The 24428-nt window shown below is 43.1% G+C and overlaps 1 pseudogene; it reads left to right on the top strand.

Moving 5' to 3' along the window:
* The first annotated feature begins 621 nt into the window (after positions 1-621).
* LOC109244991 overlaps positions 622-24428 on the top strand; it is a 36580-nt pseudogene continuing 12773 nt past the window's right edge.

Below are 24428 nucleotides of genomic sequence, written 5' to 3'. Positions count from 1 at the left end.
ATTTCTTGAGGATTATGAAGAGAGTGGGAGTGGTTTGACTCAAAGGGTGGAACTGAAAGAAATGAGGGAACCACCTGTGGTACCTTTATTTATTGGGAACTTGAATGTTGCTCAGAAAAATTCTCATGAATTATTTGAAAAACAACAAGTTCAAGATCCACCACCACTTGAGGAGCCATATGAAGATCAACCCACTTTACCTGAACCCACTGAAGAAGTGTCTGAACTAGTGGGAGTGAGAAAATCCTCAAAAGTTCGTAAACCAGCAATTTCTAGTGACTATGTTGTATATCTCCAAGAGTCTAATTATGATATTGGACTAAAAGATGATCCATGCTCGTTTTCACAAGCCATGAGTGTAGAAAACTCCACACTTTGGTATGATGCCATGAAAGAAGAGTTAGAATCTATGGCTAAGAAAAAAGTTTGGGATCTCGTCGAATTAACAAAGGGATCCTCTATCATAGGTTCCAAGTCGGGTCTAAAGCTAAAAAAGACTCATATGGTAATATCGAACAATATAAATCCAGACTTGTATCCAAGCGTTTTACTCAAAGGAAAGGCCTTTATTACCATGAAACCTTCTCTCTAGTATCAAAAAAGGATCCATTGAGAATAATCATGGCATTAGTAGCTCATTTTGATTTAGAGTTAAATCAAATGGATGTGAAAACAACTTTCCTGAATGGAGATCTTGAAGAGGAGGTATACATGCGTCAGCCTGAAGGATTTTGTGATAAGGATAATAGTCACTTTGTTTGCAAGTTGAATATATCCATTTATGGGCTAAAGCAGACTTCCTGCCAATGGTATATTAAATTTCATAATATTGTTTCTTTATTTGAATTTATGGAGAACATCATTGATCAGTGTATATACCTTAAGATAAGTGGGAGTAAATATATTTTTCTAATCCCATATGTGGATGGCATTTTGCTTACAAGTAGTGATTTGGGATTATTGCACGAGACTAAATAGTTTTATATCCAGAATTTTGAGATGAAGGATATGGGTGAAGCTCTTATGTCATTGGCATAGAGATTCACAGAGAGAGATCCCAAAGATTACTTGGACTGTCTCAAAAGGCCTACATAGAAAGAATTCTGGAAAGATTCGGGATGAAGAACTATTCACCTATAGCAGCACTCATAATTAAAGGTGACAAATTCTCATTGAATCAATGTCCACAAAATGCATTGGAAAAGAAAGACATTCCCTATGCTTCGCTTGTTGGGAGCCTTATGTATGCACATGTCATGATCCGAATTCCATCATAGGTCGTGATGGCGCCCAACACCATTGTTAGGTAAGCCAACTCTAATCAACTAGTAAATTCTCATTTATTTTACCAACCAATCCCGTCATTTACTAAATCTTTAATTTTAACCAGTCGATAATTAACAAATTTATAATGATAGAAATACAACCCAAAATAATAGTCTAGAAAGTGTGCGCCAGGAACTAGTGTCACAAGTACTAGGAAAACTAGTAGAATGTACAAAAATACAACTATCCTACTGCCTGAAACAAAATAGACTGTACATAACAACAACAACAAAAGAAGAGAACTCCAGTATGCTGCTGAATGACTCAGAAGGGGCAGCTCACCGTGAGATCTCGATCAGGAATCACGAACGCGCGCCGGACGGGTAACTAGATGCACCTGCCTCAGATCCTGTACAGTTAAGTACATAAGCGTAGTATGAATACATAAACAACATGTACCCAACAAGTATCCAGTCTAACCTCGAAGAAGTAGTGATGAGGGGTCGACTTGACACCCATTAAGGTCAACAATAACAATATTTTAAAGTTTACGCTAAGCATGAATAGCATGAATATAATGACAGTCTCAGAACAAGGAGAAACAAGATATTATTTCTTAACAATATATCAATTGCAGTCATGTCATATATTAAGTTATTACATTTCAAAGCATTTAAACAGAGTAAATCATGGATGAATTCCACTTAAATAACATGCGCACATTATGCCGAGGTCTACGGCCCGGTCCAACATAATAATAAACCATGCACTGCCAGAGGGTCGAATGGCGCGAACCATAGATGCATCTATTTTCTACCGAGGCGATTGGCATGATCCACAAATAGAAATTTATTATCAAGTAAGCACACATTGCTCATTTATAGTCAAATAAATTCATACAAGTTCTCAAGTAAGTCATACATCCGTTTATATTCATTTACAATTTTTAGCATGTCCTAAGTGATCTCAGTACCAAGCAAGAACGTAAGCATTGCATGTATAGCATGATACGGGTCCTAAACTACCCGTACAATTAGCATAATAGTAGCTACACACCATCACCACGTACGTACGTAGCCCCCACAGATAGTCACATACACTTATTTAATTCACCTAGGGGGTTATTTCCCTCTTATGAGGTTAGAAAGGAGACTCACCTTGCTCCAAAGCTTACTTCCAATTTCAAGAACGCGCTCAAACCCTCAATTCGGAGCCGAACGATCCCAAACTATTCAAATGGGGTAAGAACTAGTCAATACAAGCTCAAGAGTTCATATTCTAACTATTAAAGTAAATTCCCAACCCTAAATACAGGTTTCTTAAATTCATCCCCGGGCCCACGTGCCCTGATCCCGAAAATATTCGAGGGAAGTTGTTACCCATAACCTAAGGATCAAGAATATATGATTTTTACTTCATTTCCTAGAAAATTTCGTGGTAAATCTTATTTTTATCAAAACCCTAGGTTTTACTCAAAACCCACAATTTTCACTAATTTACATGGTGTAATCTACCCCTAAACTATGTACTAAACTCACGTTAAATAGGAATAACTTACCTCAAGATGCTAAGCCGAAATCCCCTCTTTGGAAGCTCCCAAATCGCCCAAGGAACGAATGAAATGTGTCAAAAATGACACATTCCCGTATTAAATGAAGGCACTGCCTTCTGCAATTTCCGCACCTGTGGTTAGGGGACCGCATCTGCGGTCTCGCTTCTACGAGGAAAGGTCCGCATCTGCGGAATTCAGCCGGGCTAGCTGGAGCCACATCTGCGGTCCGGGCGCCGCTTCTGCAGTTCCGCTTTTGCAGAAGAGGAGCCGTATTTGCGGTTCCTGGGTTCCTCCCCTTGGGCCGCATCTGCGATTGGTGGGCCGCTTCTGCGGCCTCGCACCTGTGTTATGACAGAACTGGAGCTTTAGCTCTTTCTAAAGTTTTCTGACTTAACTAGAGCCTCGTCCGATTGACGCTCGGGGAACCCGAGGCCCCGCTTGAACATACCGACAAGTTTGAAATCATAAAATGGACTCGCTCGAACCCTCGGATCGCCCAAAACAACGGTAAATCTAAGTATCACCCCTTAGAACAAATTGAATCAAACTTATGAACTTCAAGTTCTTCAATTCACATCCAATGTAACGAAACACACATATACTACTCGGATTGACACCAAATTTTGCGTGCAAGTCTTAAATGACAATATGGAACTATTCTCGGTCTCGAAATTCCGTTCGGGCCTCGATATCACAAAAACATGCTCCAAACAAAATTTAAAGAACTTCAAAATCCTTAAGGAATCAACTTTCACTATAGGCGCCAAAACGCTCCCGGGTCATCCAAAACCTGATCCGGACATACGCCCAAGCCCAATCATCATACAAACCTGTTGGAACCTTCAAATCCTGATTTTGAGGTTGTTTACTCAAAACGTTGACCAAAGTCAAACTTGGCCTTTTAAGCCAACCTTAAGGAACCAAGTGTTCCGATTTCAACCCAAATTTTTCCAAATCCCGAACAAACCATCCCCGCAAGTCATAAATCAGCAAAAGCAGGTACGGGAAGTCTTATTTAGGGGAACGGGGTTCTATAAAGCAAAACGACCAGTCGGGTTGTCACATTCTCCACCTCTTAAACAAACGTTCGTCCTCGAACGGGTTTAGATTCATACCTGAAGTGCTAAATAAGTGTGGATATCGGCTCTGTATGTCCTCCTTGGACTCCCAGGTCGCCTCCTTGACTAGTTGGCCCCTCCACTGGACCTTTACCATAGAAACCCTCTTGGATCTCAACTGGCGATCTTGTCTATCAACAATGGTGACTAGCTCCTCCTCATAACCCAAGCTCTCATCTACCAGAATAGTACTGAAGTCTAACACATGAGACAAGTCGGCGTGATACCTACGAAGCATAGATACATGAAAAACTAGATGAACTCCCGATAATCTGGGGGGTAAAGCAAGCTCATAGGCAACCTTCCCAGCTCGCCTCAACACCTCAAATGGTCCTATAAACTTGAGGCTCAACTTGCCCTTCTTTCTGAATCTCATAATGCCCTTCATCGGCGAGACATTCAAGAGAACCTTCTCGCCGACCATGAATGATACATCACGCGCCTTCTGATCTGCATAACTCTTCTGTCTGGACTGAGTTGTGAGAAGTCTTTCCTGAATCAGCTTTACCTTTTCGAAGGCATCTTTCACCAAATCTTTACCATACAACTTAGCCTCACCAGGCTCAAACCACCCGATAGGAGAACGACATCGCCGACCATATAAAGCCTCAAATAGAGCCATCTCGATGCTGGACTGATAACTGTTGTTGTAAGCAAACTCGGCCAAAGGCAAGAATTGATCCCACTACCTTTAAAGTCAATCACACATGCTCTAAGCATGTCCTCTAGAATCTAAACTGTCCGGTCTGACTGCCTGTCGGTCTGTGGGTGAAATGTTGTGCTGAGCTCTACACTTGTCCCTAACTCACTCCGTACAGCTCTCCAGAAATGAGAAGTGAACTGAGGGCCTCTATCTGATATGATAGAAATAGGCACACCATGCAACCAAACTATCTCCCGAATGTAGATCTGAGCCAACCTCTTTGAAGTATAAGTAGTCACCACCGCAATGAAGTGTGCCGACTTGGTCAACCTTTCGACAATGACCCAAACTACATCAAACTTTCGCAATGTCCGCGGCAACCCAACTACAACGTCCATAGTAATGTGCTCCCACATCCACTCAGGTATAGGTATCTGCTGAAGTAGGCCACCTGGCCTCTAGTGCTCGTACCTAACCTGCGGGAAATTCAAACACCTAGCCACATACTCAACTATGTCTTTCTTCATCCGCCTCCACTAATAATGCTTCCTCAGGTCACAATACATCTTCCTAGCACCTGGATAAATAGATTACCGTGAAATGTGTGCCTCCTCTAGAATCCTCTCCGTCAGGCCATCGACATTAGGAACACATAGGCGACTCTGGAGTCACAGAACACCATCCTCGCTAATAGTAACCTCCTTGGCACTACCCTATAGCACCGTCTCTCTGAGGACTGCCAAATGCGGATCATCGAACTGCCGAGCCTTAATCTGTCCCCAATAATGAAGACTAAGCAACAACACACGCAAGGACTCGGCTGAGCTCTGAAATGTCCAACCACACAAGTCTGTTAGCCGAGGACTGAACGTCCGAAACTAGCCTCTCTTCCGCTGAAATGTATGCCAAGTTATCCATACTCTCTGCCTTCCTGCTTAAGGCATCTGCGACCACATTTGCCTTGCCTCCATATCTTAAGAGCATGAACAATCACTACTAACTCTAGGTCGTGCACAGGGTAATTCTTCTCATGAATCTTCAGCTAACGTGAAACATATGCAATAACTCGCCCCTCCTACATCAATACACATCCCAAGCCAGCGCGTGAAGCGTCACAATATACCGTATACATCCCTAAACCGAAAGGAAACACTAGAACCGGTGTTGTAGTTAAGGTTGTCTTGAGCTTCTGAAAGCTTGCCTCATAATCATCGGACCAACGAAAAGGGGCACCCTTCTGGGTCAATCTAGTCAAAGGTGATGCAATGGATGAAAAACCCTGCACAAATCGATAATAACCTGCTAACCCCAGGAAACTCCTGATCTCGATCACTGGAGTAGGACGTGGCCAACTCTGAATTGCCTCAATCTTCTTGGGATCCACCTTAATACCCTCTCCTGATACAATATGCCCCAAGAATGCTACTGACTCTAGCCAAAACCCACACTTGGAGAACTAAGCATATAGCTTCTAGTCTCGCAAAATCTGAAGCACTACTCTCAAATGCTGCTCGTGCTCCCCTAGGCTACAAGAGTATATCAAGATGTCATCAATGAAGACAATAACGAAGGAATCAATATAAGGCCTAAACACCATGTTCATTAAGTCCATAAATGCCGCTGGGGCATTAGTCAGCCGAAGGACATCACTAGAAACTTATAATGGCCGTATCTATTGCGAAAAGCAGTCTTCGGGACATCTGAGTCCCGAATCTTCAGTTGATGATACCCTGATCTCAAGTCGATCTTAGAGAACACCCTAGCACCCTGCAACTGGTCAAACAAATCATCAATGTACTACAATGGGTACTTGTTCTTGATGGTAGCCTTGTTCAACTGGCGGTAATCAATGCACATTCGCATAGTCCCATACTTCTTCATCACAAACAACACTGGTGCACCCCAAGGTGAAACACTCGGTCTCATAAACCCCTTTGCTAACAACTCCTCAAGTTGCTCCTTCAACTCTTTCAAAGCCATACGGTACAGTGGGATAGATATAGGTTGGGTACCTGGAGCCAAATCAATACAAAAATCAATATCACGATTCGGTGGCATTCCTAGAAAGTCAGAAGGAAACACATCGGTGAACTCTCGAACCACTGGAACCGAATCAATCATCAGAGACCCTACGGTGGTGTCCCAAACATAAGCCAGCTAAGCCAAACAACCCTTCTCAACCATATGTCGAGCCTTCAGAAAAGAGATAACCCGACTAGATGTACTAATTGAGGAACCCTTCCACTCCAATCTTGGCAACTTGTGCATTGCTAAAATAATAGTCTTGGCATGGCAATCTTGGACGGCGTGCTATGGGGATAACCAATCCATGGCAGGATGACCTCAAAGTCGGTCATATCAAGCAATAGGATGTCTGCTCTAGTCTTAAAGCCACAGAATGTAACCACACAGGATCGGTAGATCCGATCCACAACCACAGAATCGCCCACAAGAGTGGACACATGGACAAGAGTACCCAAGGACTCATGAGCAATATCCAGAAAATGACCAAACAGAGATGATACATATGATTAGGTAGATGTAACGACCCGGCCGGTTGTTTTTGGAATTTATGCTCCGATCCCCTATTAACTACTTCCCCCAAGTTTATTTCTGCTATTTTGATTTGCTGGGACGTTCGATTTTGAGTTTCGGAGTGTTTTGGGACACTTAGTCCCTAAATGAGAGCTTAAGTGTTGGAAAGTTGACCGTAGTCGGAACAGTGTGAAGACAGACTTGGAATGGAAATCTGAGTGTTCCGTTAGCTCCGTTAGGTGATTTCGGGTTTAGGGGCATGGTCGGATTGTTTTTTGAAGGTGCGTAGCTAATTTAGGCTTGAAATACCGAAAGGTCGAATTTTGAAGTTTCTGGTTCGATAGTGAGTTTTTGATCCGAGGGTCGGAATGGAATTCCGAGAGTTGCTGTAGTTCCGTTATGTCATTTGGGACGTGTGTGCAAAATTTTAGGTCATTCGGACGAGGTTTGATAGACTTTTTGATCGAAAGCGTATTTTGAGAAATTTGGAGTTCATAGGCTTGAATCCATGGTTAATTTGAGGTTTCAATGTTGTTTTAGGTGTGTTAAGGATTGGTACAAGTTTGGGAAGTGGTATTAGACTTGTTGATGCCTTTGGTTGAGGTCCTGGGGGCCTCGGAATGATTTCGGGTGGTTGACGGGGAGTTTTGAGAAATGTTGCAGCTGCTGTATTTATTTGCTGCTTCTGGTATTTTCGCATCTGCGGTTTGGGAACCGTAGATGCGGCTCCGCAGAAGCGGCTAAGAAGACCATAGAAGCGTATTTTCGATTTTCCTTCAAGTTCCGCAGATGCGGAAGGAATACCGCAGAAGCGGTGGTGCATCTGCGGAAGGGCAATCGCAGATGCGATTTTTAGTCACTTAAATGAAAGTCGCAGATGCAACATAATTTCTGCAGAAGCGGGACCGCAGATGCGGTCCCAGGGCCGCAAATGCGGGAATCGCTGGGAAGAACCTATATTTAGTTGCCTTTGCGAAATTGAGCCATTCTTTCACCATTTTCATCCTGGTTTGAAGCTTTTGAGAGAGACTTTTAAGGAAAACAAAGGGGAATCACTTGGAGGTAATATTTTTGACTTCATAACACATTTTTATATTAAAGACCTAATTAGTTATGAGAAATTTGGGAAAAAGGAGTAATTAGGGCTTGAGTTTAAAAGGCCTTTAAATGAGGATTTGAGGGATCATTTGGACTCCGATTTCAGTGTTCTTGGTATGTATGAACTCGCGAGAGTACGAGGTTTCTGAAAATGTAAATTATATCCGATTCCGAGATGTGGGCCTGAGGGGTATTTTGGTCATTTTACCTAATTTCGCGTATTAGCTTAGAATTTAATTATAGAATCAGTTACTTGAAGTGTTATTTACATTATGAAATTTAATTAAACAGATTTTTGCCATTCGGAGTCAGATAGTCGTGGCAAAGGCGTGGTTTCAGGTTGACTTGCACTTGTTCGAGGTAAGTGGCTTGTCTAACCTTGTGTGGGGGACCTTTTCCCCTTAGGATTGATATTGTGGTAATTGAAATGCCTCGTACGTGAGGTGACGAGCGCGTACTTGTGCAAATTGTTGGAAATCCGGTTNAAGACGGGGGAAGAACGAACTGATTGCAAAAAAAATATTTAAGTTATAGTATCGTAAGTTCTGCGAGCACTTTAAACGAATTACTACCGATTTTAAAGATGAGTGGGCAATTTCAGATTTTAATCGATTACTCCTATAGGCATGCTTTCTAGGTGTTACGAATCTTGTTATGCAGAGATCTTCTAAGCAGGTCATTGATATGATTGGTTTATTTTAGGCCCTATAAGTGGAATTGCCTAATGACAGATGCACGTGCAAAAATGCAGGAAAAATCCTATAGGCATATTATCTACGTGATGTGCAGAATTTTAGCAGTGATTTGTTGACATGGTATATATTGCGAAGTGCAGAAAACCTATGAGCATGGTATCTATGTGAAGAATGCAGAATTTTAAAGTATTAATCCTATAGACATGTTTTCTACGTGAAAATGCAGAATTGAGAAAGTATACACCCTATAGGCATGGTATCTGCGTGAAAATGCAGAATTGAGAAAATATACACCCTATAGGCATGGTATCTACGTGAAAAATGCAGAATTGAGACAATATACACCCTATAGGCATGGTATCTACCCTTTTGGCACGCATTCTATCCCATCCCTTTTCACTATACCCTAGTAGTTATTACAAGGTTCATTACTAGGTTCATTACAAAGCTTATGACAGACCAAGTGAATCAAGAGAATAAATGAAAATACATCAGTGATTACATCTACATCTAATCAGCCTAATACAGACTCAAAGTCTAATAATATCAGATAAACCAACTTCCAGGATCGGATTTTTCAAAGCCTTTCTCTTATTTGGGATGTGTCAAAGTTCCAAGGAACTTCAAGAGTTCCAGGCAGTGCTTACACCCCAAATATTATTGCAGAACAGATTATAGTGCAGTGTGGAATGGCCAGCCCTCATGTGTCCAAGTTCAAAGGGAACTAAAGGTCCCAAGGCAAGGCTCACAGGAGGGGGGCAGGACTTAAGGGCTTAGGAGTAAGTGTAAGTGCAATGAAAGGGAATCAGGGGGAGCTAGGGCAGGCTGGTGGTCATGCCCAGCAACTGGAATGCTGGCACACCCCTGACCAGCTTGTCAGCTTAAAAATTAGAGAGTTAGGACCCTTTGAGGGTCAAGTTCAGCCATGGACAGCAATTTAGAGGCTGCCAGGCTATACCTTAACTCTATACACATAAGGAGATGGGGTTATGGGAGATTGAAAGAGGCTGGGGATCCAAAGGACCCAGTCTTAATCCATGACAACAACTTTGTATGTTGCCATGTCTTAAACTACAGCCCAAGCACAAAAAGGGGAATGGGGATAGGGATTCATTGCAGTAACAGATAGCAAGACATAAAGTATTACTTTAAAGTTGAACTCTACAAAGCAGTAAAGTAGGCATGGGCATAAAAGCTTGTAAGTAAACACATTGGATTTTGATGCTTGAATCAAAAGTAGGACATACCAGTTCAGAAGAGCAAGTAGGAAGAAACAGTAGATTTAGGGAAGCCAAATTGCAATCAAGAAGCAAGAGTGTAAGTTTTAGAAGAGAGCTGTGATGATTAAAAATCGTGTGTGTGTTAATGAAAGAGCAGGGTATTTATAATTGCAAACAGGTGTAGCAAATAAGGCAAGAATCATAGTTTAGTAATAATTAAGGAACTATGTACCAATTAAAAATCAATCAGCCTATAGACTTCCTTTAATTAAGGAGTCCAAATTCAAACGGTAATGGGCAGAAGTTATTTAAGGAAGGAAATCAAGTAAATACCTCGTGCAAGGTAGACAAATAAGGGTAAATACATGGTGGTACTTGATTTGTAAAACAAGGAAAGGGAACCAGTAAAATAACCAGTAAAGAATCCCATTGAAAGCCTTGCTCGAGTCATAAAAGTGGTAAAAGGAAAGTTTTAATTTAGGGAAAATCATTAACAATCAATTAAGCAACATTAAAGGAATTCAGAATCAATTAACAGTTGGCAAGACCTTTGAAAGAGAAGCTCTCGTATAAAACACATAGACATGTCAAGCAAGAGGGTTTCAAAATCACAAACGCAGAAGAAGGTTCAAATTCAATTCATAAACTCGAAGTGAGTCTGAGAGTTCAAGGTTTCAAAGTAGAACCCTTGTCCAGACATAAATCAAATTTAGCCAAAGAAAACCCCCAAATCCTAGGGTTTTTAAACTCGAATTTGATACAGAGATGAAGAGGCAAACTATCGAGGTGAGCCCAGAGACCTTTTCAGAGTCTCAGGAGAAGCATACAGTAGAGGAACACATAAGATAGACATGAGAGAGCATGGTGAAAAACCAATATGAGATAGAACGGAGCATAATAAAATAAATTTCATAACAAGGCAAATATAAGAACACACGAAAGGCATATGAGTCACAAAAGAGCCAGTAGGAACATAGCAGGGATCGATTCACACCAAGAAAAGAGAAGAAGAAGAATCAGAAACATTTTAGGGACTTTTCAGAAACCCTAATTGAAAAGAAGTGATTTTTTGAAAGAAAATCGGAAAAAGGTTTAAGAAGCTTAAGCAACAGTGCAAACATGTAACAGATCTAAAATAATCGGAGAGAACCTCGATATTAGGGTTCTAGATGAACCCTAGAGATGAGAAAGGCTTCGAAAATACCCGATCTAAGTCGGATAATGTCATAAACAAGCTCAAAAGACCAAGAGCCAACGGAGCAAGGCCGGAGATGGCCGGAATCTTCGAATCAGTGAAGGCCTGGGTGAAGACCCTCGAGGTCTGGCCTCGATCCTTCGAACAACAGGCATGCAGGAGCCATAGGAGGTGGGTATAGACTGTCCATGGCCTGAGAAGCCATGGACGCTGGTGAAAATATGGTGGAACAAGGTAGGGGAGGCTAGGGTTCCGGGGAGCCTTGAGAGAATTTGGGAGGTGAAGAGAGTTCAAAGGCGGCACATCTGATAGAGTGAATTAGGGTTAAGGGGGGTATGGGAATTAAAAAGGAAAGAACGGATCATGGCCGTTGATCAAAATGATCAGCGGCTAGGATTAAAAGAGAAGCTGGGCGGGTTTGAAAACGGGTTGTGGGTTTGGGTTAAAATTTGAAGTTGGGTCGTTTAATTAGGGTGGAATTGGGGGGTTAAATTGAGGCTGTAATTGAAATAGAAATGGCTATGTGTTAAATAGCCAATTTTCCCCCTTTTATTTTATAAAAATAGTTAAAATGATTTTAAAAACAAATTAAAAGCACTGAACTAATTAATAATATATAAATATTGATCTAAAAATACTGGAAATGATTTTACAATTGTAAAATGCTGTTAATTGTAAAATAGGCTATAATTGCAATTATATGCAATTTAGCTTTAAAAATACCAAATAAATTTATAAAAATATGCAAAATCACCTTAATTATATTTTGGTGTAAATACGAGAATAGAAATAAATTATTCACCAAAGTGATAATTTTGGGAACAATTATTGGATTGTGTACTACCAAAATAGACAATAATTGATTTTAAAAATCTTAAAAAATTAGGGAAAAAAATACCAAAACTCTTGGGCATGCTTATATATGCATACACATGCTATTTCGAAAGTATTTTGAGTGTAAAATACATAGGGAAAAATTGGGTATCAACACCAGTTTGTGAGATTGGATCTTTCGGAGCCCAGTCGGGTTCTAGCTTGTGTGGTCTCCTGGTCTTCCTTGTTTAATCGTATCCGGGAGCGTCAGTTTGATGACCCTCATTTGCTTGTCCTCAAGGACAAAGTGTTGCATGGCGATGCTCGAGATGTGACTTTAGGTGCTTGCGGGGTATTGAGGATGCAGGGTCGAGTTTGTGTACCCAATGTTGATGGGCTTCGGGAGTTGATTCTACAGGAGGCCCATAGTTTGCGGTATTCCATTCATCCGGGTGCCACGAAGATGTATCAGGATTTGAGGCAGCACTACTGGTGGAGGAGGATGAAGAAAGATATTGTTGGGTTTGTAGCTCGGTGCCTTAACTGTCAGCAGGTGAAGTATGAGCACCAGAGACCGGGTGGATTGCTTCAGCAGATAGAGATTCTGGAGTGGAAGTGGGAGCGGATTACCATGGACTTCGTATCTAGGCTCCCACGGACTTTGAAGAAGTTCGATGCCATTTGGGTTATTGTGGATCGGCTGACCAAGTCCGCGCATTTCATCCCTGTGTGTACTACCTATTCCTCGGAGCGGTTGGTGGAGATTTATATCCGGGAGATTGTCCGTCTGCATGGTATTCCAGTTTCCATCATTTCAGACAGAGGTACTCTGTTCACATCGCGATTTTGGAGAGCCATACAGCAGGAGTTAGGTACCCGGGTGGAGTTGAGCACAACATTTCACCCTTAGATAGACGGACAGTCCGAGCGCACTATTCAGATTCTTGAGGATATGCTCCGTGCGTGTGTGATTGAGTTTGGAGGTTCTTGGGATCAGTTCTTTCCATTGGCGGAGTTTGCCTACAACAACAGCTATCAGTCCAGCATTCAGATGGCACCGTACGAGGCCTTATATGGTAGGCGATGTAGATCTCCGGTGGGTTGGTTCGAGCCAGGTGAGGCTAGATTATTGGGCACAGACTTGGTTCAGGATGCTTTGGAGAGAGTCAAGGTGATTCAGGATAGACTCCGTACAGCCTAGTCCAGACAGAAGAGTTACGCGGACCAAAAGGTTCGTGATGTTTCCTACATGGTTGGAGAGCGGGTTCTGCTTCGGGTTTCGCCTACGAAGGGCGTTATGAGATTTGGGAAGAAGGGGAAGTTGAGTCCGAGGTTCATTGGCCCTTTTGAGATATTGAGGCGTGTTGGGGAGGTTGCTTACGAGCTTGCCTTACCTCCCAGCTTGGCAGGAGTTCATTCGATATTTCATGTTTCGATGCTCCGGAGGTATCATAGTGATCCGTCGCACGTGTTGGGTTTCAGCTCAGTCCAGTTGGAGAAGGATCTATCTTATGTTGAGGAGCCAGTGGCAATATTGGACAGGCAGGTTAGGAAGCTGAGGTCAAAGAACATTGCATCAGTGAAGGTTCAGTGGCGGGGTCAGCCGGTCGAGGAGGCGACCTGGGAGACCGAGCAGGATATGCGCAGCCAGTACCCTCATCTTTTCACTACTTCAGGTATGTCTTTGTGCTCGTTCGAGGACGAACGAATGTTTAAGTGAGGGAGGATGTAACGACCCAACCGGTTATTTTTAGAATTTACACCCCGATCCCCTATTAACTGCTTTCCCCAAGTTTATTTTGCTATTTTGAATTGCCGGGATAGTCGGTTTTGAATTTCGGAGAGTTTTGGGACACTTAGTCCCTAAATGAGAGCTTAAGTGTTGGAAAGTTGACCGTAGGCGGAACAGTGTGAAGACGGCCTCGGAATTAAAATCCGATGGTTCCGTTAACTCCGTTGGGTGATTTCGGGTTTAGGGGCGTGGTCGGATTGTGTTTTGGAGGTCCGTAGCTAATTTAGGCTTGAAATGCCGGAAGTTTAATTTTTGAAGTTTCCGGTTCGATAGTGAGATTTTGATCCGAGGGTCGGAATGGAATTCCGAAAGTTGGAATAGCTTTGTAGTGTTGAATGTGACGTGTGTGCAAAATTTCAGGTCATTCGGACGAGATTTTATAGACTTTTTGATCGAAAGCGTATTTTTGAGGATTTTGGAGTTCTTAGGCTTTAATCCATGGTTAATTCGAGGTTTCGATGTTGTTTTAGGTGTTTTAAGGATTGGTACAAGTTTGGGTAGTGGTTTGTGACTTGTTGGTGCCTTTGGTTGAGGTCCCGGGGGCCTCGGGGTGAATTCGGATGGTTGACGGAGGAAATTTTGGAGTTCAAGTTGCAGCTTGAGCTGCTGGTGGTGTCATAACCGCACCTGCGGTTTGGGTTCCGCAGGTGCGGCGCCGCAGAAGCGGCTAAGTGGCCGCAGAAGCGGAATTTTGGCCATCTCTTCAGGAACCGCAGATGCGCTATATTTTCCGCAGATGCGGATTTTGGCCTTTAAGCGGGAAATCGCAGATGCGTCATTTGTTCCGCAGAAGCGGGACCGCAGATGCGGTCCCAGGACCGCATATGCGAAAACTGTTGGGCATTATTTTTAAAAGGGGTTCCGCGACTTTGAGGTTTATTTCACCATTTTTATCTCGGCTTGGGAGCTTTTGGGACGATTTGAAAGAGGGATTTCAAGGGAATCACTTGGAGGTAAGATTCTTGGTCTTATAACTCGTTTCTAATGTGAAATCTACCTAGTAAATCATGGAAGCTAGGCCTAAAATGGAAGAATTAGGGCTTGGGATTTAAGAGACTTGAAATAAGAATTTGAGGGGTCATTTGGGCTCCGATTTCAGTGTTCTTGGTATGTATGAACTCGTGAGAGTGTGAGGATTCCGAAAATATAAATTTCACTCGATTTCGAGACATGGGCCCGACGGCGTTTTAGTCATTTTACCTAATTCGCGTATTAGCTTAGAATTAATTGTAGAATCAGTTACTTGAAGTGTTATTTACATTATGAAATTTAATTGAATAGATTTGGGCCATTTGGAGTCGGATACTCGTGGCAAAAACATAGTTTCGGGTTGACATTTGAGCCGGTCCGAGCTAAGTGACTTGTCTAACCTTGTGTGGGGGACCTTTCCCCTTAGGACTGTTATTGTGATAATTTGAAATGCCTTGTGCGTAAGGTGACGAGCGCGTACTTGTGCTAATTGTTGAAAATCCGGTTTTTCACTAAAAATAGCCTTGAATTGTGTTCTTCCTTTTTCTTGCTTACACTACTTGGAAATTTAGCATGCTGTTAGTTTAGAGAAGCATGTCTAATTGACTAAACTGCTCTACTTTCCTTAAATGTCTTATTTGTATTACGTGAAGCATGCTAGGTTAGAATTATCTATTTTGCCTTGGTACGAAGTTGAGCTTAATTGAGTATTTCTTTTTGCTATTGTTGTGCGTTTTATTTTGGGGCTATGGGAAGGCATCCCAGGAGACCCCCTGTACTATTCATGATCGAGCTGAGGTGCGGGATACCGAGAGATCCCTGGCACATACCTATTGAGGATACTAAGAGATCCTCGGGATACCAAGAGATCCCTGGCATATATTGAGGATACTAAGAGATCCTCGGGATACCAAGAGATCCCTGGCATATATTGAGGATACTAAGAGATCCTCGGGATACCAAGAGATCTCTGGCATATATTGAGGATACTAAGAGATCCTCGGGATACCAAGAGATCCCTGGCATATATTGAGGATACCAAGAGATCCTCGGGATACCAAGAGATCCCCAGTTATCATCCTTGTGATTGTTCTTGCCTCTGTATTAGTCGTAGTTACCTTTATATCCTGTGATACTTTCACTGCTGCACTTAATTATACTGTTCTTATCTACACTGTTGAATTTTTATATTCTATTAAATCTCAGTAGGGCCCTGACCTTCCTCGTCACTACCCAACCGAGGTTAGGCTTGGCACTTACTGAGTACCGATGTGGTGTACTCATGCCCTTCCTACGCATGTTTTTCATGTGCAGATCCAGGTACTTCGACTCAGTCCTACCACCCCTGAGGCGAGGCGACTGCCATAGCGACTTCGAGGTATATCTGCCGCGTCCGCAGACCGAGGAGTCTCTTTCTATTCTTGCTGTTTAGTGCTAGCCTTCTGTATTTCAGTTCTTGTTAGACATTCTGGAGTTAGAGCTATGTAGTACTTCTTAACTTGTGATTCATGGGTTTTCAGGTCTTGGATTTATATGTTGGTTTTGAGAATTAAATATGGTGTATGCCAAGCGGCACATTTAAACACTGTTTATTCCTTTATTTCTGTTTTAAATTGTTTTACTTCCGCGAATTTTGGTTTTCTTCCGCAATTTAGGCTTACTAGTCGTAGAGACTAGGTGCCGTCATGATGGTTCACAGAGGGCAAACCAGGGTCGTGACAAGTTGCTACTAAATATCTATTGTGGCGACTTTGTCACTTGATTAAAATTAAAAAATTAATAAATAAATGTCATATTTTCTTGCCTAATAGAACCGTATGTTTTCTTTTTTTTCTCTCATTTTCCCAAACCATCTTCCCCATTTTCTCAAAATTCTACAGCTGTGACAGCTCCCCGGTGAAAATCTCGTTCTCCTAAATCACTTATCCTATTCTCCTAAAACCCTTACTTCTAGCTTCTAGCCTTGATCAAATCCCTTTCTCCCTCTCTCTCTCTTTATATATATATATATATATATATATATATATATATATATNCCGAGCAGGATATGCGGAGCCAGTACCCTCATCTTTTCACTACTTCAGGTATGTCTTTGTGCTCGTTCGAGGACGAACGAATGTTTAAGTGTGGGAGGATGTAACGACCCGGCCGGTCGTTTTTGGAATTTACGCCCTGATCCTCTATTAACTACTTCCCCCAAGTTTATTTCTGCTATTTTGATTTGCCGGAAAGTTCGGTTTTGAGTTCAGGAGAGTTTTGGGACACTTAGTCCCTAAATGAGAGCTTAAGTGTTGGAAAGTTGACCTTAGTCGGAACAGTGTGAAGACGGCCTCGGAATGGAAATCCGAGGGTTCCGTTAGGTGATTTCGGGTTTAGGGGCGTGGTCGGATTGTGTTTTGGAGGTCCGTAGCTAATTTAGGCTTGAAATGCCGAAAGGCCGAATTTTGAAGTTTCCGGTTTGATAGTGAGTTTTTTATCCGAGGGTCGGAATGGAATTTCGAGAGTTGCTATTGTCCCGTTATGTCATTTGGGACGTGTGTGCAAAATTTCAGGTCATTCGGACGAGGTTTGATAGACTTTTTTATCAAAAGCGTATTTTGAGAAATTTGGAGTTCTTAGGCTTGAATCCATGGTTAATTTGAGGTTTCGATGTTGTTTTAGGTGTTTTAAGGATTGGTACAAGTTTGGGGAGTGGTATTAGACTTGTTGGTGCCTTTGGTTGAGGTCCCGGGGGCCTCGGGATAATTTCGGGTGGTTGACGGGGAGTTTTGAGAAATGTTGCAGCTGCTGTATTTTTTTGCTGCTTCTGGTATTTTCGCAACCGCAGAAGCGGATTTTCGATTTTCCTTCAAGGTCCGCAGATGCGGAAGGAATACCGCAGAAGCGGTGGCGCATCTGCGGAAGGGCAATCGCAGATGCGGTTTTTTGTCACTTAAATGATAGTCGCAGATGCGACGTAATTTCCGCAGAAGTGGGACCGTAGATGCGGTCCCAGAGCCGCAAATGCGGGAATCGCTGGGCAGAACCTATATTTAGTTGCCTTTGCGAAAGTGAGCCGTTTTTCACCATTTTCATCCGGGTTTGAAGCTTTTGAGAGAGACTTTTGAGGAAAACAAAGGGGAATCACTTGGAGGTAACATTTTTGACTTCATAACTCGTTTTTATGTGATTAAAGACCTAATTACTGATGAGAAATTTGGGAAAAAGGGGTAATTAGGGCTTGAGTTTAAGAGGCCTTTAAATGAGGATTTGAGGGGTCATTTGGACTCTGATTCTAGTGTTCTTGGTATGTATGAACTCGTGAGAGTACGAGGTTTCTGAAAATGTAAATTATATCCAATTCCGAGATGTGGGCCTGAGGGGCATTTTGGTCATTTTACCTGATTTTGCGTATTAGCTTAGAATTTAATTATAGAATCAGTTCTTGAAGTGTTATTTACATTATGAAATTTAATTGAATAGATTTTGGCCATTCGGAGTCGGATACTCGTGGCAAAGGCGTGGTTTCAGGTTGACTTGCACTTGTTCGAGGTAAATGGCTTGTCTCACCTTGTGTGGGGGACCTTTTCCCCTTAGGATTGATATTGTGGTAATTGAAATGCCTCGTATGTGAGGTGACGAGCGCGTACTTGTACAAATTGTTGGAAATCCAGTTTTTCGTTAAGAATAGCCTTGAATTGTGTTCTTCCTTTTCTTGCTTACATTGTTTGGAAAATAAACATGTTGTAGCCTAGAGAAGCATGTCTACTTGACTAAATTGCTCTATTTGCCTTAACTGCCTTAATTGTATTACGTGAACCATGCTAGGTTAGGATTACCTGCTTCACATTTGATATGAAATTGATTGAATTGAATTCCTGTTGTCGCTGCGTATTTACTTTGGCACTACGGGAGGGTATGCCGGGAGCTCCCCTGCATATATACTTTGGGGCTACGGAACGGTATTCCGGGAGATCCCCCTACACTTTTACTTTGGGACTATGGGACGGTATCCCGGGAGCTCCCCCGTATGTTTACTTTGGGACTACGGAATTTCATTCCGGGAGATCCCCCTGCACATTTATGAGTTGCACTACAGGACTGCACCCGGGAGATCCACCAGATATGGTATTTATATCTGGGGACTACAGGACAGTATCCTGGGAGATCCCCGGTTGTTATCTTGGAGCTGAGTTATATTCTCTTACTGTGTTTTACTTGCCTCTGTGATAGTTGTTGCTGTCCTTTATATCTTGTGTTACTTATTTACACTGTTTATTTCACACTGTTAAAACTACTATCTTATTTAACCTCAGTAAGGCCCTGACCTTCCTCATCACTACCCAACCGAGGTTAGGCTTGGCACTTACTGAGTACCGCTGTGGTGTACTCATGCCCTTCCTGTGGCATGTTTTTCATGTGCAGATCTAGGTACCTCTACTCAGGCTTACCATTCTTGAGGCGAGGCGATTCTACGGGACTTCGAGGTATGTCTGCCGCGTCCGCAGACCGAGGAGTCTCTTTCTATTCCTGCATCTAGTATTTAGCCCTTCTGTACTTTATGTTCTTGATTAGGCATTCTGGAGATAAGAGCTATGTAGTGTTTTCTCAGCTTGTGGATCCGTGAGTTTCCGGGTTTTGGGATAGTGTATCAGATTTTGATAAATTGTGTGTATATGCCAAGCAGCATTTAGATACTATTTCTTTCAGTTATTCAGCTTTTGATTATTTATTCCGCAAGATTAGTTGTTTTCCGCATTTGTTAGGCTTACCTAGTCGTAGAGACTAGGTACCGTCACGATAGTTCACAGAGGGCGAACTGAGGTTGTGACAGTAGACTCTGGATCAAATAGCACTGAAGCATCCCTACCGCAGACGAAAATATTACCTGTGGTAACGACATCTAAGGCCAATACATCTGGTCTGGCCGGAAAAGCATAAAATCTGGCTAGAGCGCCGGCTGGCTGGCCTCCACCTGACTGAGCAGTAGCTGGGTGACCTCTCCCTGCCTGGCCTCCACCTCTAGGACGGCCCTTGCCAGTCTGTCGTCCGCCTCTAGGCGGCTGGGCAGCCGATGTTGTAATCATAGGCTACTGACCCTGCTGCACTCCCTTGCCCCGAAGTTTGGGGCAGTATCTCCTCATGTGACTAAGGTCTCCGCACTCGAAACAACACCTCGGTGCGGTGACCTGCTGCGCTGATATATGACCCTGATGGCCTGTAGACCCACTGGAAGAAGCCTGAATTGCCAGTGGGTGGTATGAACTCTCCGGCATGGCACTGAAGTAGGAACTAGAAGAACCCTGGGGACCTGAATACCCACTGGAAGAACCCTGAATAGCTAGCGGGTGGTAAGAACTCTCTGGTATGGCGCTGAAATAGGGGCGCGCTGGAGCACCTCGAGGAGGTGGTGGTGCTGAATATGGGGGCCTGCTGGGCTGATCCCTCCCAAACATACCTCTGCCCCTAGCCGGGGCACCTCTAAACTCGCCAGAGAATCGAGCCCTCTTGTCCTGCTGCATCTGCTCTCTACCTCAGACGGTAGCCCTCAATCCTTCGAGCAATCTCTACTACCAGCTGATAAGAAGTCCCCATCTCTACCCCTCAGGCCATGTTAGCCCTAATACCAAAATGCAACCCTACAACAAACCTTCGCACCTTCTCTGTGTCCGTAGGAAGTATTATCAGTGCATGGCGGGACAACTCAGAAAACCTCGCCTCATAGTCGGTCACCGACATCTGATCCTACTCAAGCTGGTCAAACTGATACCGCAGCTCTTCCCTCTCAGAGGGTGGAATATACCTGTCCACGAAAAGCTGTGTGAACTGACTCCAAGTAATGGGAGGAGAACCCGTTGGCCTGCCAAAAACATAAGACTGCCACCATCTACGGGCCCTACCCTCTAGCTGGAATGTAGTGAAGTCAACCCCATGAGACTCCAATATCCTCATGTTGTGCAGTATGTCCCTGCACCTATCAATGAAATCCTGGGTATCCTCATGACGCTCACCTCAGAAGATAGGAGGGTTTAGCCTAGTCCATCTGTTCAATAACTTCTACAGATCGTCGCCTGCAGCCGGTCTGGGCTCGGGTACCACTGCAGTAACTGGTTGAGCCCCATTCGTGGGTAGTGCACCCGGAGTCTGATACACTACAGCTGCATGACCAGGAGCCTGAATAGTAGGGGTCTGTGCTCCCCCTCCCGCCTGAGATGTGGATGGGTCTACTGGAAGTAAACCAGCCTGAGTCATGGAATCCATGAAACGTAACATACGGACCATGACCTCCTGGAAACCCGAAGCTGTCAAAAGTCCGCCGGGGTAGGCTCAACTGCGGGCACCTCGCCCTGATCCTCAATGATAGGATCCCCCGTAGGATCCGCCGGTGGTGCAACTGGGGTAGCTCTGGGATGCCCTCGTCCCCTACCTCGGGCGGTGCCCTCTCCCAACCTTTGCCTCGGCCTCTAGCAACGGGGGGAGAAGCTCCTCCCAGGTCTAGAGCATCTGTCGTGCGCGTCCTCACCATTTGTAAGAGACTAGAAGAAGGAAGTTTTGTATACCATCAACTGCACGATAGAAGATGAATAAAGAGTAGTTTCCTAACACCCTATAGCCTCTCGAAGATAAGTACAGACGTCTCCGTACCGATCCTCAAGACTATATTAGGTTTGCCCATGACTTGTGAGACCTACGTGAACCTAGTGCTCTGATACCATGTTGTGACGGCCCAATTCCATCATAGGTCGTGATGGCGCCCAACGCCGTTGTTAAGCAAGCCAACTCTAATGAACTAGTGAGTTCTCATCTATTTTACCAACCAATCCCGTCATTTACTAAATCTTAAATTTTAAACAGTCAATAATTAACAAATTTATAATAATAGAAATACAACCCAAAATAATAGTCTACAAAGTGTGTGTCAGGAACTAGTGTCACAAGTGCTAGATGTACAAAAATACCACTATCCTATTGCCTGAAACAGAATAGACTGCACATAACAACAACAAAAGAAGAGAACTCCGGTATGCTGCTGAACGGCTCAGAAAGGGCAGCTCAGCGTGAGATCTCGATCAGGAATTAGGAACGAGTGCCGGACGGGTAACAAGATGCACCTGCCTCAGATCCTGTATAGTTAAGTACGAAAGCGTAGTATAAGTACATAACCAACAAGTACCCGACAAGTATCAAGTCTAACCTCGAAGAAGTAGTAACGAGGGTTCGACTTGACACCTACTAAGGTCAACAATAACAATATTTTAAAGTTTACGCTAAGTATGGATAGCATGAATATAATGACAGTCTCAGAACAAGGCGAAACAAGATATTATTTCTTAACAATATATCAATTGCAGTCATGTCATATAATAAGTTACATTTCAAAGCATTTAAACAGAGTAAATCATGGATGAATTACACATAAATAACATGCGCACTATATGCCAAGGTCGTACAGCCCGGTCCAACATAATAATAAACTGTGCACTGCCAGAGGGTCGAATGGCGCGAACCATAGATGCATCTAGTTTCTACTGAGGCGATCGGCCCGATCCAGAAATACCAATTTATTATCAAGTAAGCACACATTGCTCATTTATAGTCAAATAAATTCATACAAGTCTTCAAGTAAGTGCGTACATCCGTTTATATTCATTTACAATTTCTAGCATGTCCTAAGTGATCTCAGTAGCAAGCAACAATGTAAGCATTGCAAGTATGGTATGATACGGGTCCTAAACTACCCCGACAATTAGCATAATAGTTGCTACGCACGGACTCTCGTCACCACATATGTATGTAGCCCTCATAGATAGTCACATACATTTATTTAATTCACCTAGGGGGTTATTTACCTCTTACGAGGTTAGAAAGGAGACTCATCTTGCTCCAAAGCTTACTTCAAATTTCAAGAACGCGCTCAAACCCTCAATTCGGAGCCGAACGATCCAAAACTATTCAAATGGGGTAAGAACTAGTCAATACAAGCTCAAGAGTTCATATTCTAACTATTAAAGTACTTTCCCAACCCTAAATACAAGTTTCCTAAAACTGATCCCCGGGCCCACGTGTCCTGATCCTAGAAATTTTCGAGGGAAGTTGTTGCCCATAACCTAAGGATCAAGAATATATTGTTTTTACTTCATTTCCTAACAAATTTTGTGGTTAAAGCTTGTTTTTATAAAAACCTTAGGTTTTACTCTGAACCCACAATTTTCACTAATTTACATGGTGGAATAACTTACCACAAGATGCTAAGCCGAAATCCCCTCTTTGGAAGCTCCCAAATCGCCCAAGGAACGAATGAAATGTGTTGAAAATGACACATTCCCATATTAAATAAAGGCACTGCCTTCTACGATTTCCGCACTTGCGGTTAGGGGACCGCATCTACGGTCTTGCTTTTGCGAGGGAAGGTTCGCATCTGCAGAATTTGGCCAGGCTAGCTGGGGCCACAGCTGCTGTCTGGGCGACGCTTCTGCGGTTCCGCTTCTGCGGAAGAGGAGCCGCATCAGCAGTTCCTGGGCTCCTCCCCTTGGGCCGCATCTGCGATTGGTGGGCCACTTCTGCGGTCTCGCACATGCGGCTGGCCAACCGCAGGTGCGGTTATGACAGAACTGGAGCTTCAGCTCCTTTTGAATTTTTCTAACTTAACTCGAGCCTCATTCGATAGACGCTCGGGGCCCCCGAGGCCCCGCCCGAACATACCGACAAGTTTGAATTCATAAAACGGACTCGCCCAAACCCTCAGAATGCCCGAAACAATGCTAAATCTATGAATCACCCCCTGAAACCAATTGAATCAAACTTATGAACTTCAAGTTCTTCAATTCACATCCAATGTAGCGAAACATACTTATACTACTCGGATTGACACCAAATTTTGCGTGCATGTCTTAAATGACAATATGGAACTATTCTCGGTCTTGGAGTTCCGTTCGGACATCGATATCACAAAAAGCTGCTCCAAACCAAATTTAAAGAACTTCAAAATCCTTAAGGAATCAACTTTCACTATTAGGCGCCAAAACCCTCCCCGATCATCTAACACCCGATCCGGATATACGCCCAAGTCCGAAATCATCATATGAACCTGTTGGAACCTTCAAATCAGGATTTAGAGGTTGTTTACTCAAAACATTGACCGAAGTCAAACTTGGCCTTTTAAGCCAACCTTAAGGGAACCAAGTGTTCCGATTTCAACCCAAACTCTTCCAAATCCCAAACCAACCATCCCCGCAAGTCATAAATGAACAAAAGCAGGTACAGGAAGAGTTATTTAGTTTAACGGGGTTCTAGAAAGCAAAACGATCAGTCGGGTCGCTACAGCACAAGTCTGTACTAGACCTGATATTGCTTTTGCGGTAGGAATGCTTGGCATATATCAAAGTAACCCTGGTCTTGACCATCGGAAAGCAGGTAAAAAAGTTTTGAGATATTTTCAAGGAACCAAGGATTTTAAGCTCACATACAAATACTCCGACTCATTGGAGGTGATTGGATATTCAAACTCTGATTTGGGTGGATGCAAAGACACTAGTATATCTATTTCAGGATA

This window comes from Nicotiana attenuata, unplaced genomic scaffold (genome assembly GCF_001879085.1).
Source record: "Nicotiana attenuata strain UT unplaced genomic scaffold, NIATTr2, whole genome shotgun sequence".
Taxonomy (NCBI): domain Eukaryota; kingdom Viridiplantae; phylum Streptophyta; class Magnoliopsida; order Solanales; family Solanaceae; genus Nicotiana; species Nicotiana attenuata.
The sequence above is the reverse complement of the archived record's forward strand: the minus strand, read 5'-3'. Positions and strand labels throughout refer to the sequence as shown.